This window comes from Aotus nancymaae, unplaced genomic scaffold (genome assembly GCF_030222135.1).
Source record: "Aotus nancymaae isolate 86718 unplaced genomic scaffold, 86718_ANA_hifiasm-v0.15.2.pri h1tg000029l, whole genome shotgun sequence".
Lineage (NCBI taxonomy): Eukaryota > Metazoa > Chordata > Mammalia > Primates > Aotidae > Aotus > Aotus nancymaae.
Window position 1 is genome coordinate 12,209,513 of NW_026988442.1, and position 16,898 is coordinate 12,226,410.

Genomic DNA, 16,898 nt, shown 5'->3' on the forward strand with positions numbered 1-16,898 from the left:
AGAAAAGAAAAGAGCCCTGCTTTTCTATAGTATGGCTCTTAGCCAGCCTGTGGAGCGGCAGGTGTGGGCTTTGCCAGGGCAGTACCCATCTGTCTTTCTGTCTTGTGCTGTTGGCATTGCAGTGTTGACTCGGGATCTTGGCTGAGGGAATCTGGCCAGCTCTGGAAGAAGGAGTGGAATCACTAGTGGAGTTCACTCGGTGCCCCAAATGGCCACTCTCTCCCTGCCAAAGTGGTTCTTTCCTGGCCACCAAATGACAGTTCTAGAGTTTCAGAGCCTTTGACTTGAGAATCCCTGGAAAATCTGTTGTACTCTACCAGAATTCCTAGAGGATTCTTGAATGGAGTATCTCTTCTGAGCAAGGGAATTAGAGCCTCATTATTATATATTCCAGTAATCGTACTTGTAAATCTGGGCATTACAGTGTTGTACATTCAACATTGTGAATAGTAAGACTAATAGTCTTTCTACTGCTACTTGTTTATTTAATTAAATTTAATTAATTAATTTATTTATTTTGGAGACAGGGCCTCCCTCTGTCACCCAGGTTGGTATGCAGTGATGTAATCATGGCTCCCCACAGCCTTGAACTCCCAGGCTCAGATCCTTCTATCTCAGTCTCCTAAGTGGCTGGAACCAAGGCATGTACCCTCATGCCTGGCTAATTAAAAAACAAATTTTGGGGTCCAGGCGTGATGGCTCACATCTGTAATCCCAGCACTTTGGAAGGCTGAGGCGGGCGGATTATAAGATCAGGAGTTCAAGACCAGCCTGACTAACATGGTGAAACCCCGTCTCTACTAAAAATACAAAAATTAGCCAGATATGGTGGTGCATGCCTGTAATCACAGCTATTCAGGAGGCTGAGGCAAAAGAATCGCTTGAACCCAGGAGGCGGAGGTTGCAGTGAGCTGAGATGGTGCCACTGCACTCCAGCCTGGGCAACAGGGCAAGACTCCATCTCAAAAAAAAAATTTTTTTTTTTTTTTTTTGTAGATAGCTAGGTGTGGTGACTCATGCCTGTAATCTCAGCACTTTGGGAGACTGAGACACGTGGATCACCTGAGATCAGGAGTTTGAGACCAGCCTGGCGAGCATGTCAAAACCTCATCTCTACTAAAAATACAAAAATTAGCTAGGTGTGGTGGTGCACACTTGTAGTCCCAGGTACTCAGGAGGCTGAGGTGGGAGAATCACTTGAATTCAGGAGGCAGAGGTTAGAGTGAGCTGAAATTGCTCCACTGCCCTACAGCCTGGCAACAGAGTGAGACTCTGTCTCAAAAAATAAATAAATAAATAAAAATTATTATTATTATTGTAGAGATGGGGTCTTGCTATGTTGCAGACTAGTCTCAAACTCCTGGTTTCAAGCAATCTTCCTGCCTTGGCCTCCCAGAGTGCTGGGATTACAGGCATGAACCACTGCACTTGGCTACCACTGCTACTCGTATAACTTTGCAGTTTAGAATGCTCTTTCCTGTGCATTCTCATTTACTAATTGTCAGTCAGTTGAGACCATGTGGAGTACTTATTATCCCCAGTTTACAGATGAAGGCATTGCAGTATGGAGAGGTCACTTGTTTTTGTCAGTACTATTAAGCATCTTTTAGGTGCAGAGTCAGGGAGATCCTTGCTGCTCAAAGTGTGTTCTCTGTGACAGAGGACATGTGCCCATGTCCCCAGGACCTTGTCAGAAATGCAGAATCTAGGCTGGGTGCAGTGGCTTATGCTTATAATCCCAGCAGTTTGGGAGGCCAAGGCAGGAGGATCACTGAAGGCCAGGAGTTCGAGACCAACCTGGGCAAAATAGTGAGACCTCATCTGTATTTTTTTTTTTTTTTTTTTTTTTGAGACGAAGTTTCGCTCGTTACCCAGGCTAGAGTGCAATGGCACGATCTTGGCTCACCGCAACCTCCGCCTCCTGGGTTCAGGCAATTCTCCTGCCTCAGCCTCCTGAGTAGCTGGGATTACAGGCACGCGCCACGATGCCCAGCTAATTTTTTGTATTAGTAGAGACGGGGTTTCACCATGTTGACCAGGATGGTCTCAATCGCTTGACCTCGTGATCCACCCGCCTCGGCCTCCCAAAGTGCTGGGATTACAGGCGTGAGCCACCGCGCCCGGCCTTTTTTTTTTTTTTTTTTTTTTTTTTGAGACAGAGTCTTGCTTTGTTGCCCAGGCTGGAGTGCAATGGCATGATCTCGGCTCACTGTTACCTCTACCTCCTGGGTTCAAGTGATTTTCCTGCCTCAGCCTCCCAAGTATCTGGCGTTACAGGTGTGTGCCACCATGCCCGGCTAATTTTTTTTTTTAGTAGAGACGGGGTTTCATCATGTTGGTCAGGCTGGTCTCGAACTCCTGACCTCATGATCTGCCCACCTTGGCCTCCCAAAGTGCTGGGATTACAGACGTGAGCCACTGCGCCCAGCCCCTCATCTGTATTTTTTAAAAAAGTAGAGGAAAACAACAACAACAGGCCTAGATCTAATAAACTAGAGTCTGCCTTTTCCCAAGATCCCTGATGTTTCCTGTGCATGTTCAAGTTTGAGATACTCTCATCTAGGTAATCAGTAGCAAAACTAAGATGTACCAACGATAACAACAATGAAAATAATCGTCATAGCTAGCATACATTAGCCAAGCGCTGTGGTAATCACTTTACACATGTTGCTTCATTTAGATTTAAGACCTCACAGCAATCCTGTAACACAGATTTCCAGAAGAGGAAAGTAGAGGCTCAGAAAAGTTCAATAACTTCACATCTGCTGACTCCAAGTCTATTGCTCTTTCTACCATTCTTACGTTCATCTGCTTTTCAGGTGGGCAGTGACCACATCTTAGCTGTCTTATCAAAGTCCTTTCTCTTCCATACCTGCATAATTAATTTTAAATGATGACAAAAAAAGTGACTTCAAAGAATACTTGAGGAAATCAAGGGGAAAACTTTTGAGCTAGATGGGTGTCAGTTACTACTTGCCTGAGGAGGCTGCAAACAGATATTTCATTTGGTAAGATAAGCTACCTGTCACACTTCTTAGTGGTCTAACTTCAGGGCCAAAACAGCTGAAGCAGGTAGGAACTGTGAGCTTGGATTCTGAGTCATTTAGCTCTAAACTGTATCTTGATTCTGGTGATAAATATCTACATTGGGTGAGAAGACAGTGGATAAAGTCCCCTATAACTCCCGCTGACTAATTGTTAAAAGATTCCATCTCATTGTGCCTCAGTTTTCTTTCTCTGCCCTATGGGCTCATTGTTTTCGTTTCAACCCCTCCCTATCTTTCTAGACTCCCAGAAAGATTCTTGGTCAAGAACTATGCCATTATAGGAAAATTTGACCTGAAAGGGTGGTAGGACCTGGGTAAAGCCAGGATTCTAATATCAATTCTGCTACTTGCTGTGTGACTTGGAGCAAGTGACTTAAACTCTCTAGGCTTCTCTCATATATATCTGTATATATATGCATATATGCATATATATGCAAAATAAAGATATAGGACAGTTCTTCCCAAAGCCCTTTCAGCCCTGCCCAAAAGACTGAACCTTGAGTTGGGTGATATTTTCTTCTTTGTTGGTGACTTCATACTGGGCTTTCTCCCAGACCTTTCGGGTGTGGCTTTTAGAGCGTATTTCTTGGCAGTCAGAAAGCATTACAATCAGTTCATCTTATCAGCATCACACATCTGCACAGCAGCTTGGGATGTTCATGTTTGAGGTTCAGTTAATCATGGTGACACATTGTGTCTTTTTACTTTGTCACACTGATTGCAGACATTGAGCTTTTCACACAGGAAGATCTATCTTTAGCATGCTGATTTATTTAACTCATAATTTGCATTAGAGAGTGAACCAGCGATAATCATGGTGGGTGTGGTTTTTATTTTTAAAGTTTTTGGCAAGACACTCGCAGCACTTGCATTTTGTCATGCTTGAATATGGTGTATAAATGGAAATGGGTTCGAGTGAAATAGAAATTGCCATAGATTATTGGGAGCTTGGGACTTAACCACTCTGGAGTCCTTCACATCACCTTCAGCAGTGGTTTCAGGAAGGGCTTGCTTAGCCTTTTGTGTGTGACATAAATGAAACAGAAACTAAAAGCCCTATCTAAAAGCACAATCTCTAGCTGCTTAGTGGACTGCAGTAATCATTACTTTATAACACATTTCAAGAACATAAGCAAAAAACCTAGCTGGCAAATCATAAAAGATTCCATCTAGGTAAGATAAAATATCAGTTCAAGTTACCTAAAGATAACCACAAGAAGATAGTCCTTGGTGGAAGTAGTTACTAGTTTTGCAAGATCTGCAAGAAGTTAGACTCTAGCCTAAGAAATATATGGAATGCTTTTCCTTCTTTAGTTCTTCAATCGTCAGCCTTTTTTAAAAATATAATTTTTTCCTGATTATAAAAATAATTAATTTCCACTGAGGGAAACATGAGGAAACTTCCGAAAAGATTAAATAAGATTGACTTTAAGATCCACCACCCAGAAATAACTACTGTTAATGTTTTACTGTCTATGTACAAACGTATTCCTAAATACATTTTATCTCAGAGGCTTGCATTTCTTCCTTGTTTCCTTCATTGCTGTTATTTAGGCTATTTTCAGTGTTAAACGTTGGGAGTAATGCTTCAGAGAATATCTTAGTGATGATTATTTTGTGTGAACCTTTGTCTGCATTGCTGATGATTTCTTTAAACTAGATCCTTTAATGTTAAAATCTTAAATTACAAAGGCAACCCCCCTTAAGTAATGTGTTAAACATGGCAGTGTTAAACTAAAACTGAAAAGACAGACGTAACTATAATTTGGGTAAGGAATTTACCTATGGTGATGATATCCTAATTCAGGTTTCAGCTTACTTGACTACTTACAGATACATTTTTAGAAAGTTGTATTCAAAGCATATTTCCCATTTTGTATTTGGAAATGTTAATTTAACATTATTTCATAGCCATGTTCCCATATTTTTGTATTTATTTATTTAAATTTTTATTTTATTTTATTTTTGTGAAGACAGGATCTCACTGTGTTGCTCAGGATGGTCTCAAACTCCTAAGCTCAGGTGATCCTCCTGCCTTGGCCTCCCGAAGTGCTGAGATTACAAGCGTGAGCCACTAGGGCCAATCTATTTTTTTTGTTATTTATTTATTTTTGAGATAGGGTGTCACTCTGTTGCCCAGGCTGGAGTGCTGTGGCATGATCATAGCTCACTGTAACCTCCAACTCCTGGGCTTAAGTGATCCTTCACCTCAGCCTCCTAAGTAGCCAGGACCACAGGTGTGTGCCACTACTCGTAGCTGATTTTTAAATTTTTCATAGAGGCAGGATCTCACTATGTTGCCCAGGCTGGTCTTGAACTCCTGGCCTCAAGTAATGCTCCTGCCTCAGCCTCTCAAAGTGCTGAGACTACAAGTGTGAGCCACTACACCTTGCTATGTTTTTGTGTTTAGTAGTTATTACCACACATTAGTAGTTTAATAGTTCCCGCTATATTGTCCCTGGCATTGGGCACTGAAGTTGTGTGTACCTTTTTATAATCACGTATAATGCTGTTATAGAGAACATCTCCTTCTCTCTCAGCCTCATAAGAGAACAATTCTAAATAAGTGATTTGTGAAAAGTTAGAACTTTAAAAAATTCTAACAGAGAACTGTACATTTTTCTTCTTAGGATCCTCTAAAGGTATCTTAAAAAAAAAAAAAAAAAAAAAGCTTTAGCTGGATGTGGTGGCTCATTCCTGTAATCCCAGCGCTTTGGGAGGCCTAAGTGGGAAGATTGTTTGAAACCAGAAGTTTGAGACCAGCCTGGGCAGCATAGCAAGACCCCATCTGTACAAAAAATACATAAATTTACCCAGGTTCAGTGGCTTGCACCTGTAGTCCCAAATACTCAGGAAGCTGAGGTGAGGGTCACTTAAGTCCAGGAATTCAAGGCTACAGTGAGCCATGATTGCACCACTGCATTCCAGCCTGGGTGACAGAGTGAGTGAGATCCTGTCTCCAAACAAGCAAAAAAACCCAACTTTTTAGATATAATTTACATATCATGAAGTTTTTTTTTTTTTTTTTAGATGGAGACTCGCACTGTTGCCCAGGCTGTAGCGCATTGGCGTGATCTCAGCTCACTGCAGTCTCCACTTCCTGGGTTTTTAAGTGATTCTCCTGCCTCAGCCTCCCAAGTAGTTGGGACTACAGATGTGCGCCACCACACCCAGCTAATTTTTGTATTTTTAGTAGAGACGGGGATTCACCATGTTGGCCAGGATGGTCTCAATCTTCTGACCTCATGATCCGCCCACCTCGGCCTCCCAAAGTGCTGGGATTACAGGTGTGAGCCACCACACCTGGCCATAAAGTTATTTTTAAAATAAATTTGTGTTAAAAGAAAGTAGATTTAAAGAAAAAATGTTAAATAAATAGTAGTACAGGTGATGGACATGGCAAAAATTGTGAAGAAGCAATCAGATTACTGACATTTAGGACATGCTGGTATGAAAGAAAGGCCATGGACTTCGGAGCCAGGTCAACCTGGATTCGGCTTGCTCTGCCACTTATTAACTCAGTGTGCCATGTTACTTCCCTAAGTCTCTGTTTTTTTTCTCCTGTAAATTGGGTCAGGGTAGAGTTACGGCTTGTGGGCCAGACACTTGCTGCCTGTCCTCCTCTAGTCGTTACCCTGCCCCAAGCAGCAGGTGTTAGTGGTGTTCCCATTTTACAGATGAGAACATCAGCTCTGAGGGGTAAAAAACTTTAACAGAGCCTCAGAACTAGGAATGATAGGCTGGGTGCAGTGCTTACATGTGTAATCCCAGCACTTTTGGAGGCCAAGGTGGGTGGAGCACTTGACGCTAGGAGTTTGAGACCAGCCTGGCCAACATAATGAAACCTGCTGTCTGCTGAAAATACAAAAATTAGCTGGACATGGTGGCAGTGAACCCCTGTAATCCTAGTTGCTTGGTAAGCTGAGGTAGGAGATTTGCTTGAACCCGGGAGGTGGAAGTTGCAGTGAGCCAAGATCACGCCACTTATACTGCAGCCTGGGTCACAGAGCAAGACTCTGTCTCAAAAAAAAAAGAACAAGAATGGTAGAGCTGGGTTTCAATCCCAGGTGTGTCTGAATCTCTTTTTGGCTATTTAGGCTACCTCTGCCTGTTAAATACATGTTTTGCTGTGGTTCTCTGCCTATAGCATTATTCACAATAGCCAAGAGGTAGAAGCAGCCCAAATGTCCGTTGATAGATGAATGAATAAAGAATATGTGGTACAGGCTGGGCGCAATGGCTCACGCCTATAATTCCAGCACTTTGGGAGGCCAAGGCAGAAGGACTGCTTGAGCCCAGGAGTTCCAGACCAGCCTGGGCAATATAGTGAGACCTTGTTTCTATAACAAATTTTTAAAAATTAGCTGAGTATGGTGGTACGTACCTATAGTCTCAGCTACTCAAAAGGCTGAGGTGGGAGGATTGCTTGAGTCTAAGAGCTTGAGGATGCAGTGAACTGTCATTGCGCCACTGCACTCCAGCCTGGGTGTCAGCAAGACTGTGCCTCAAAAAAAAAAAAAAAAAAAAAAAAAAAACAAACTATATATATATATATATATATATATGGTACATACAGGAATGGAATATTATTCAGCCTTAAAAAAGAAGGAAGTTCTGACACATGCTTTAGTATTGATGAACCTTGAGGGCATTGTGCTGGGTGAAATAAACCAGCAAAAGGACAGATAAAACAGACAGACAATACTGTTATGATTCCACTTATCTGAGGTATCTAGAGTAGTCAAAATTATGGAAACAGGGTTACCAGGGACTGAGGAGGGGGGAAACAAGGAGTTATTCAACAGTTATAAAGTTTCAGTTTTGCAAGATGAAGAAGTTCTAGAAATGTATTAATAACAATGTGAGTATAGTTAACACTACTACTGAACTATACACTTAGAATGATTAAGAGGGTAAATTTTATATTATGTGGGTTTTTTTACTGTAATTAAAAAAAAAATTTTAAATGGTAAGCCATTGGTTAGAGGGTGATTTTTTTTTTTTTTTTGAAAATCCCAGTTACACGTAAAACTAGAATAATATAGTGAATCATGAACCCACATCTAGCAGTTCTCAGCACTTGGCAATGCTATTTTACCTATAACCTTCCATGCAACTCACCCCTGAAAAAGATCCCAGACAGCATATAATTTTATCTGAAAATATTTTCATTTATCTCGAGGATAAGAACTTTCTTTTAAAAAATAATAGCATTTTTACACATAAATAAGTAACAGTAATTTCTTAATATTGTCTCATATCCAGTGTTCCAATTTCCTTGTTATCTTACACTTTTTTTTTTTTTTTTTTGAGACAGTCGCTCTGTCGCCCAGCCTGGAGTGCAGTGGCGCCATCTAGGCTCACTGCAAACTCCACTTCCTGGGTTCAAGCGATTCTCCTGCCTCAGCGTCCCGAGTAGCTAGGATTACAGACACATATGCACCACGCCCAGCTAATTTTTGTGTTTTTAGTAGAGACAGGGTTTCACGAAGTTGGCCAGGCTGGTCTTGAACTCCTGACCTTAAGTGATCCACCTGCCTCGGCCTCCCAAAGTGCTGGGATGCCAGGCATGAGCCACACCACCTGGCCTCTTTTTTTTTTTGAGACAGGGTCTCACTGTATCACTAAGGCTTGAATGCAGTGGTGCAATCAGAGCTCACTTCTGCCTCAAACTCCTAGGCAGCACAAGCAAACTCCTGGGTTCATGTAACCTTCCTACCTTAGCCTCCTGGGTAGCTGGGACTACAGGCATACACCACCACACCTGGCTAATTTTTAGAAAAATTTTTGTAGAGACAGGGTCTCACTATCTTGTCCAGGCTGGTCTTAAACTTCTAGACTCAAGTGATCCTCCTGCCTCAGCCTCCCAAAGTGCTGGGATTATGGGTTGTGAACCACCTAGCTTGGTCCTTGTGCATTTCTTAACAGTTGGTTTGTTTGAATCAAGATCAAAAATGAGCTGGACATGGTGGCTCACACCTGTAATACCAGCACTCTGGAGGCCCGGGTGGGCGAATCTATGAAGCCAAGAGTTTGAGACCAGTTTGTGCAACAAAGCAGGACCACCTCTCTACAAACAGTTTAAAAAATTAGGCCAGGCACAGTGGCTCATGCCTGTAATCCCAGCACTTTGGGAGGCTGAGGTGGGCGGATACTTGAAATCAAGAGTTCAAGACCTGCCTGGCCAATATGGGGAAACCCTGTCTCTACTAAAAATACAAAAAAATTAGCCAGGCATGGTGGCAGGCATCTGTAATCCTAGCTACTCAGGAGGCTGAGACAGGAGAATCACCTGAACCCAGGAGGCAGAGGTTGCAGTGAGCTGAGATCATGCCATTGCACTTTAGTCTGGGTGACAGAGGAGACTCCGTCTCAAAAAAAAAAACCAAAATTATTCAGGTGGGGTGGCGCACACCTGTAGTCCCAGCTACTCTGGAGGCTGAGACGGAAGGATTGCTTGAGCCAGGAGTTCGAGGCTGCAGTGAGCTGAGATACTGCCACTGCACTCCAGCCTGGGCAGCAGAGCAAGATGCTGACTCTTAAAAAACAACAACCGAATGTGCACGACATTCCTACCTCTGGGAATGGATCCTACCAACTGCTCCCACTTATCCTAAAAGTATGTATGTTCAGAATAGCCATTAAAGTATTGTTTGCAGTAGTAAATGACCATAAACAATCAGAAGGTCCCTCAATAAGGAATGGACTAAACAAAGACTTTTTTTTTGACGGCATGGTGGCTCACGACTGTAATCCCAGCACTTTGGGAGGACAAGGCAGGTGAATTGCCTGAGGTCAGGAGTTCAAGACCAGCCTGGCCAATATGGCAAAACCCTGTCTCTACAAAAAATAAAAAATTAGCTAGATGTGGTGGAGTGTGATTATAGTCCCAGCTACTTGGGAGTCTTAGATGGGAAGATCACTTGAGCCCAGGAAGTTGAGGTTGCAGTGAGCTGTGATTGTGCCACTGCACTCCAGCCTGGGCAACAGAGACTCTGTCTCAAAATGAATGAATGAATGAATGAATGAATGAATGAATGAATGAATGGAGGTAAGACAGAAATGAAAGAAAAAAGAAGCAACTGGGCATGGTGTCTGATGCCTGTAATCCCATACTTGGGGAGGCTGAGATGGAAGGATTACTTGAGCCCAGGAATTTAAGACCTTTGTCTCTACAAAAAATAAAATTAGCCAGGTTTGGTGGCATATACCTGTAGTCCCAGCTACTGAGGAGGTTGAGGTGGAAGGATTGCCTGAGCCCAGGAGGTTGAGGCTGTGGTAAGCCGACATCATACTACTGCACTCCAGCCTAGAGTGCAGAGCAAGAGTCTGTCTCAAAAAAACAAACGAACATGCTAGGCGCAATGGCTCACGCCTGTAATCCCAGCACTTTGGGAGGCTGAGGCGGGCGGATCACAAGGTGAAGAGTCTGTGACCAGCCTGGCCAACATAGTGAAACCCTGTCTCTAGTAAAAATACAAAAATTAGCCAGGCATGGTGGTGCCTGCCTATAATCCCAACTGCTCAGAAGGCTAAGGTAGGAGAATCGCTTGAACCCAGGAGACAGAGGTTGCAGTGAGCCAAGATCATGCCACTGCACTCTAGCCTGGGTGACAGAGCAAGACTCCATCTCAAAAAAATAAATAAATAAATAAATAAAAAATGAGTTATGGGGAGAAAGAGTTCTCCAAGATTTATATAGGAAGAAGTACAATGGTATAAAGTATGCAGCTACTTGAGTTAAAAAGATTAAAAAAAAAAAAAAAGACTGGGCCCGGTGGCTCATGCCTGTAATCCCAGCACTTTGGGAGGCCTAGGTGGGTGGATCACGATGTAAGGAGTTCAAGACCAACTTGGTCAACATAGTGAAACCCCGTCTTTACTAAAAATAAAAAAATTAGCTGAGTGGTGGCACGAGTCTGTAGTCCTAGCTACTTGAGAGGCTGAGGCGGGAGAATCACCTAAACCCAGGAGGCGGAGGCTGCAGTGAGCCAAAATCATGCCATTGCACTCCAGCCTGGGTACAGAGTGAGACTCCATCTCAAAAAAAAAGAGGGAGTAATGCAGATATGTTAGGAAGATTTACATGTTCACTGTATACTCTGTACAGCTTGAATTGCTTCAATCTGTGCATATATTGTTATACACATGTATATATGCATATATATCAAGTGTTTTAAAAATATATGAGTTCATATATGGGTTTTAAAATAAGACAAATCTGGTTTTAAATCCTGACTCTTCCACTTAATTGTCGTGTAACCTTGGGCAAATTAATTTCCCTGAGTCTCTGATCCTTATTTTTTAAATGAGGCTAATGCCTGCCTGCCTTCTAAGGTGATTTTGAGGATTAAAAGAGGGCTCACATGAAGCTCTTGGTATACTGTGAGTTGTGACTCTTGTAGACAATAAAACCCAAGACTCACATTGATTCTGAATGGTAGGTGTTGTCCAATAGACTTGAATATATTTTTTGAACGTATTTTATGAATGTTTTACAATTGAATGCCAGAAAGAGTTTCTTTTCCTCTTTCCATTTATTTAAATGCTTTCTTTATTTGCTTGTTCGTTGATCAAATGACAGAGTACATGGCTCCAGTCTGAATTCAGGGCAGGCATTTATTGTTCATATTACTTGACTGTGACCTTTTTAGGTTTCTTTCCAGAGAACTAGCATGTCTTCTTCATACATTTAAGTTGAAATCAAGGTTCTGGACTTTTCTCCAAAGAAAACATTGCTTTATTGCTTCTCTCACCTTGATTATAAAAAACAAAATACATGCACCCATCAAAAAATACAAAGAAAGTAAAAAAATAATCTGCAGGCTCACCACCCTAGAGGTCAATATTGCGTGCGTTTCCTGAGTATGTATTAGTACTTTTCAATGGTAAAAGCTAAGCATTTAACATTCATTAGTTTATTTAATCCTTAGAACAGTTCTTTAAGGGAGGTATTGTTATTAACCATGCTTTGTGGAAGAAGAAACTATGACTTGCATAAGTTTCTTAAGATTTTATAGCTAGTAAATGGCAGAGCAGAAATTCAAACCCAAACCTGTTGAACACCAAAGCTCATGCTTTTAACGGTGTCTTTACACTGTGTTCCCCAAATCTGCATCTGCACATGTGCGTGTACACATAAACATTAACTGTATCATAGTAATTCTTCGGTTTAGTAGCCTTCTTCTTCACTCAACAATATGTCTTGGATATTGCTCATACCTAAATACCTAGAGATTTGTTGCCATTGTTAATGACTTCATAGTTTCCCATTGTAGAGATGTGCCATAATTGAAACACTCCCTTACTGATGAGCATTTAAGTGCTTAGAGATGGTGTTGTGACAAACACAAACATGTATTACATCGTTGCATGTGTACTTAGTTACTCAATTATGTCCTTAAAATAATTCCAAGAAATGGAATTGCTGTTTCAAGGGAGTATTCACATGTAGAGTTTTGGCATTGATTGCCTGACTGCCCTCAAGTATGTTGTGCCAATTTGAGATGCTGTGGCTCTTCTATGTTCTGTAAGGAACATTTTGAAAGTTTTTATACAGTTCACACAGCTGTTTGGCTTACAAAAAAGATGACCTTATGTTTATAAATAAGGCCTGTAGTAACAGAATATATATATATATGTGCACACACACACATATATATACATACATATATATACACAAATATCTTTTTTATATTTTTTATACACACACACATACACACACATCTTTTGTGTGTGTGTGATGGAGTCTTGCTCTGCTGTCCAGGCTGGAGTGCAGTGGCATGATCTCGGCTCACTGCAGCCTCCACCTCCCAGGTTCAAGGGATTCTCCTGCCTCAACCTCCCGAGTAGCTGGGATTACGGGCATCCGCCACTATGCCCAACTAATTTTTTGTATTTTTAGTAGAGACGGGGTTTCACCATGTTGGCCAGGCTGGTCTTGAACGCCTGACCTTGTGATTTGCGTGCCTCAGCCTCTCAAAGTGCTGGGATTACAGGTGTGAACCACTGCACCCGGCCAACTAGAATATATTTTGTTGGTTTCTTATTTGACAGCTTTGCTCTAAATGCTTTTTAGAGCTGATGCTGTATGACTTGCTACATTTACATTAGAAAATTAAAAGTTCTATTGCTGTGGACCTAATAGAAGCTCTTTTATGAAGCTTCATCATAAATTTGGGACAAGTAGGTCCCAAATTTAGGGACCTACTAGGTCCCCTCATGTATCAATTAAAACATTTTTATTGTCTTATATTCATGATGGTCAGCACAAATGGATAGATAAAATGGGAAAAATTAGTGACTCCTGTATATTTGTTTAATTTCACAAAGCCTTTCCATCTCTCTCTTTCTCCTTGATTTTATTTTATTTTTTGGCTAAGTAATGTATTTACATGATTCAAAACTCAAGAGGTATAAGAGGATATACACACGTTGGGAGGCTGAGGTGGGCAGATCACTTGAGGCCAGTAGTTCAAGACCAGCCTTGCCATGGCGAAACCCCGTCTCTACTAAAATTAGCAGGACATGGTTGCAGACGTCTGTCATCTCAGCTACTCAGGAGGCTGAGGCACAAGAATCACTTGAATGGGAGGCAGAGGTTGCAGTGAGCCGAGATTGCACCACAGCACTCCAGCCTGGGCGTCAGAGTGAAACTTGGTCTCAAAAGAAAAAAAGGGTATACAATGAAAAGTTTCTTTTCTATTTTTGGCCCTTATCCACCCATCTCTTTTAGGGAAAGCCTTATCTGGTAATTGTTACATGGTTCTTGTGAATTGTTTCAGATATATTTTATGCACATAAAAGCAAATGTAGAACCATTTCCTCAATAGTATTAAATGTCCTTTTAAAAATTCTGCATAGCAGTGGTGTTATTTTTCAACCCAAGATGGATAATCTTGTTTTAAAAAGTGTGTAACTCTCGGCTGGACATGGTGGCTCACGCCTGTAATCCAAGCACTTTGGAGGCCAAGGTGGGTGGATCACCTGAGGTTGGGAGTTCATGACCAGCCTGACCACCATGGTGAAACCCGTCTTAAAAAATAAATTAATTAATTAAAAAAAAAAAAAGTGTGTAACTCCCATTGTGAAACTGGCCATTGTAGGAAGCAGAGACCTGGAATTGGACTTGCCTTCCTGGTGTGGTTCAGGGATTGCAAACTTGGAGGACTGATACTTCAGAAACAATTAGAATCACTGTAAAAGGGAGGAGTGTTGATGGTGATGAGGTGGATACAAACAGCTGCTTCCCCTGAGAGAAGCCTGTCCAGGGAATCGGTTTAGGCTGGTTAGCAGGGAGTTGCTTTTATCTTGCTCGAGCGTTGCAGTGCTTTTCTGATGGCTCATGTGATCTTTGGCTCGGGCTGAAGTTCAGATACTCTGAGTATTTGAACTCTGGGCCAGGCAGTTGGCAGGTGGTTGCCTGATCTGATCTTAGAGGACATTGCTTTGGAATGCATTGATTAGGGGTGCATTAGTATGCACTCTGTGTGCCCATAGATTGCACCTCCTTGCAGGGTTGTTCCTGGGGAATTGCCAGACCTTTATTTTTTCCCATTTGGAGATACCATATACTTATTAAAGAGAATTTGGAAAATACAGAAATGTTGAAAGAGCAGGGAAAATCACCTGTACTATTATTCAAGGTTGACCACTATTGCTGTTTTTACTTGTGTCTTTCTTTTTTTTGTATAATGGTGATTGCATGCAATGATTCAATTTTGTAAACTGCTTTTTCATTTATGATAAGCATTTTCTATGTCATTACAGAGCCTTGGGAGATGGCATTTTAGAAGATGGGCTAGTATATCAGGCCTTTCCTAATCAAATCATACATACATGAATTTGGTCATAGACAGAGATGTCTACAAGAGCCAGGCAGGAAGTATAAATGAGCAAAGCATGCTGGATGTGAAAAGGAGAGACTGGTGTTGGAGAGGATTCTTCTTGCTACCACTTGGGGTTCAGGTCAAGGACTATTAGATATTCCCATGTTTCTAGATAAGTGGAAATTTTGTTTTTAATATAAAATTGTTGTTTATTTTTGAATTAGAAAAAAATCAGGCCTGCTGCAGTGGCTCACACCAGTAATCCCAGCACTTAGGGAGTCCAGGGCAAGTGGATCATTTGAGGCCAGGAGTTCGAGACCAGCCTGGCCAACATGGTAAAAACCCAGCTCTACAAACAAATACAAAAATGAGTTGTGCAATCCCAGCTACTCAGGAGGCTGAGGCAGAAATAGCCTGGGAGGTGGAGGTTGCGGTGAGCTGAGATTCCACCACTGCACTCCAGCCTGGGTGACAGAGCAAGACTCTATCTCAAAAAGCAAACAGAAATTCAGAGAATAATATAATAAATAGAATTAACAAAGTAAGAGAAATGTTAGCATTTTCTCTTACAAGCTGGAAACTTTCCTCTGTTTTTGTTTTTTAAGAGAAAGGATAAAATATTACAGATAAGTTGAAATATCCTTCCCTTCTCTAGTCCCATTATCCACCCTTCCCATTGCCCAGTTTGGGCAGCCACTATTATAAATTGTTGTATGTCCTTCTATCCCATTTTCTTTCTTTCTTTTTTTTTTCAGAGACAGGGTCTCGCTCTGGAGTGCAATCGTGCAGTCATGACTCACTGTAACCTCTACCTCCTGGGCTCAAGTGATCCTTCCACCTTTTTACGGAGTAGCTATAGGTGGTAGGCCACCACACCAGGCTAATTTTCATTTTTTGTAGAAATAGGTTTTTGCTCTATTGCCCTGGATGGCCTCAAACTTCTGGACTCAAGTGATTCTCCTACCTCAGCCTCCCAAAGTACTGCAATTACAGAGGTGTGAGCCATTGCACCCATCCTATGCCACTTTTTAAAACTTATACATACATAAATGCAAATCCGCGAGTACCATATTGTTTTGTAAGTTCTAATCATAACTATTACTCTGCAGATTTGTTTCTCACTCCGCCTATTTATTTACCCATGTTAAATACGTAACCCTAATTCAGAGGTTGGCAAACATTTTCTGTAAAAGACCAGACAGTAAATATTTTAGTATTGTAGTCCATATTGTCTCTATTGCAACTACTCAACTCTATTCAACTCTATAGTTGATGCAGCAATAGATAATATGTAAACTAAAGGATACTGCTGTTCTAATAAAACTTTGTTTACAAAAACAGGCTCTGGGCCAGATTCGTATTATAGGCTGTAATTTGCTAACCTCTGCTTTAATTTATTCCTTATTACTCATAACTACTGAATGATATATTGTCTTTTTTTTTTTTGAGACAGAATCTCGCTCTGTCACCCAGGCTGTAGTGCAATGGGCGATCTCAGCTCACTACAACCTCCTACTCTTGGGCTCAAGCGATTCTCGTGCCTCAGCTTCCTGAGTAGCTGGGATTACAGGTACATCCCACCATGTCTGGCTAATTTTTGTATTTCTTAGTAGAGACAGGGTTTTTCCATGTTAGCCAGGGTGGTTTCAAACTCCTGACTTCAGGTGATCTGCCTGCCCCAGCCTCCCAAAGTGCTAGGATTATAAGGCATGAGTCACTGCGCCCAGCCATATTATCTGTAATAGGAATATACCATGAATATACCATATTTTATTTTTCAATTCTTCTATAAATGGATGTCTGGGTTGTTTCTAGATGTTTTGTTTATTTTTTGGGAAAGGGTTTTCCTCTGTGACTCAGACTGGAGTGCAGTGGTGTGATCACAGCTCACTGGAGTCTTAAACTCCTGGGCTTAAGCAATCCTTCTGACGCAGCCACCCAAGATGCTGGGACTACAGGCATGTGCCATCACGCCAGGCTAAGTTTTTAATTTCCTGTAGTGATGAGGTCTCCTTATGTTCCC

The 16,898-nt window shown here is 41.6% G+C and overlaps 1 protein-coding gene across 2 annotated transcripts in view; it reads left to right on the top strand.

Annotated features, from left to right (window-relative positions):
• KIF3B (kinesin family member 3B) overlaps positions 1 to 16,898 on the top strand; it is a 52,671-nt gene that overhangs the window by 5,132 nt on the left and 30,641 nt on the right. The window contains exon 2 of one of the 2 annotated variants that reach the window (XM_064382312.1): positions 16,329 to 16,445. The exons of the other annotated variant lie outside the window; for it this stretch is intronic. The gene's annotated coding sequence lies outside the window, so the exon portion shown is untranslated. The remainder of the gene's footprint in view (positions 1 to 16,328; positions 16,446 to 16,898) is intronic. 2 annotated transcript variants of the gene reach the window in all.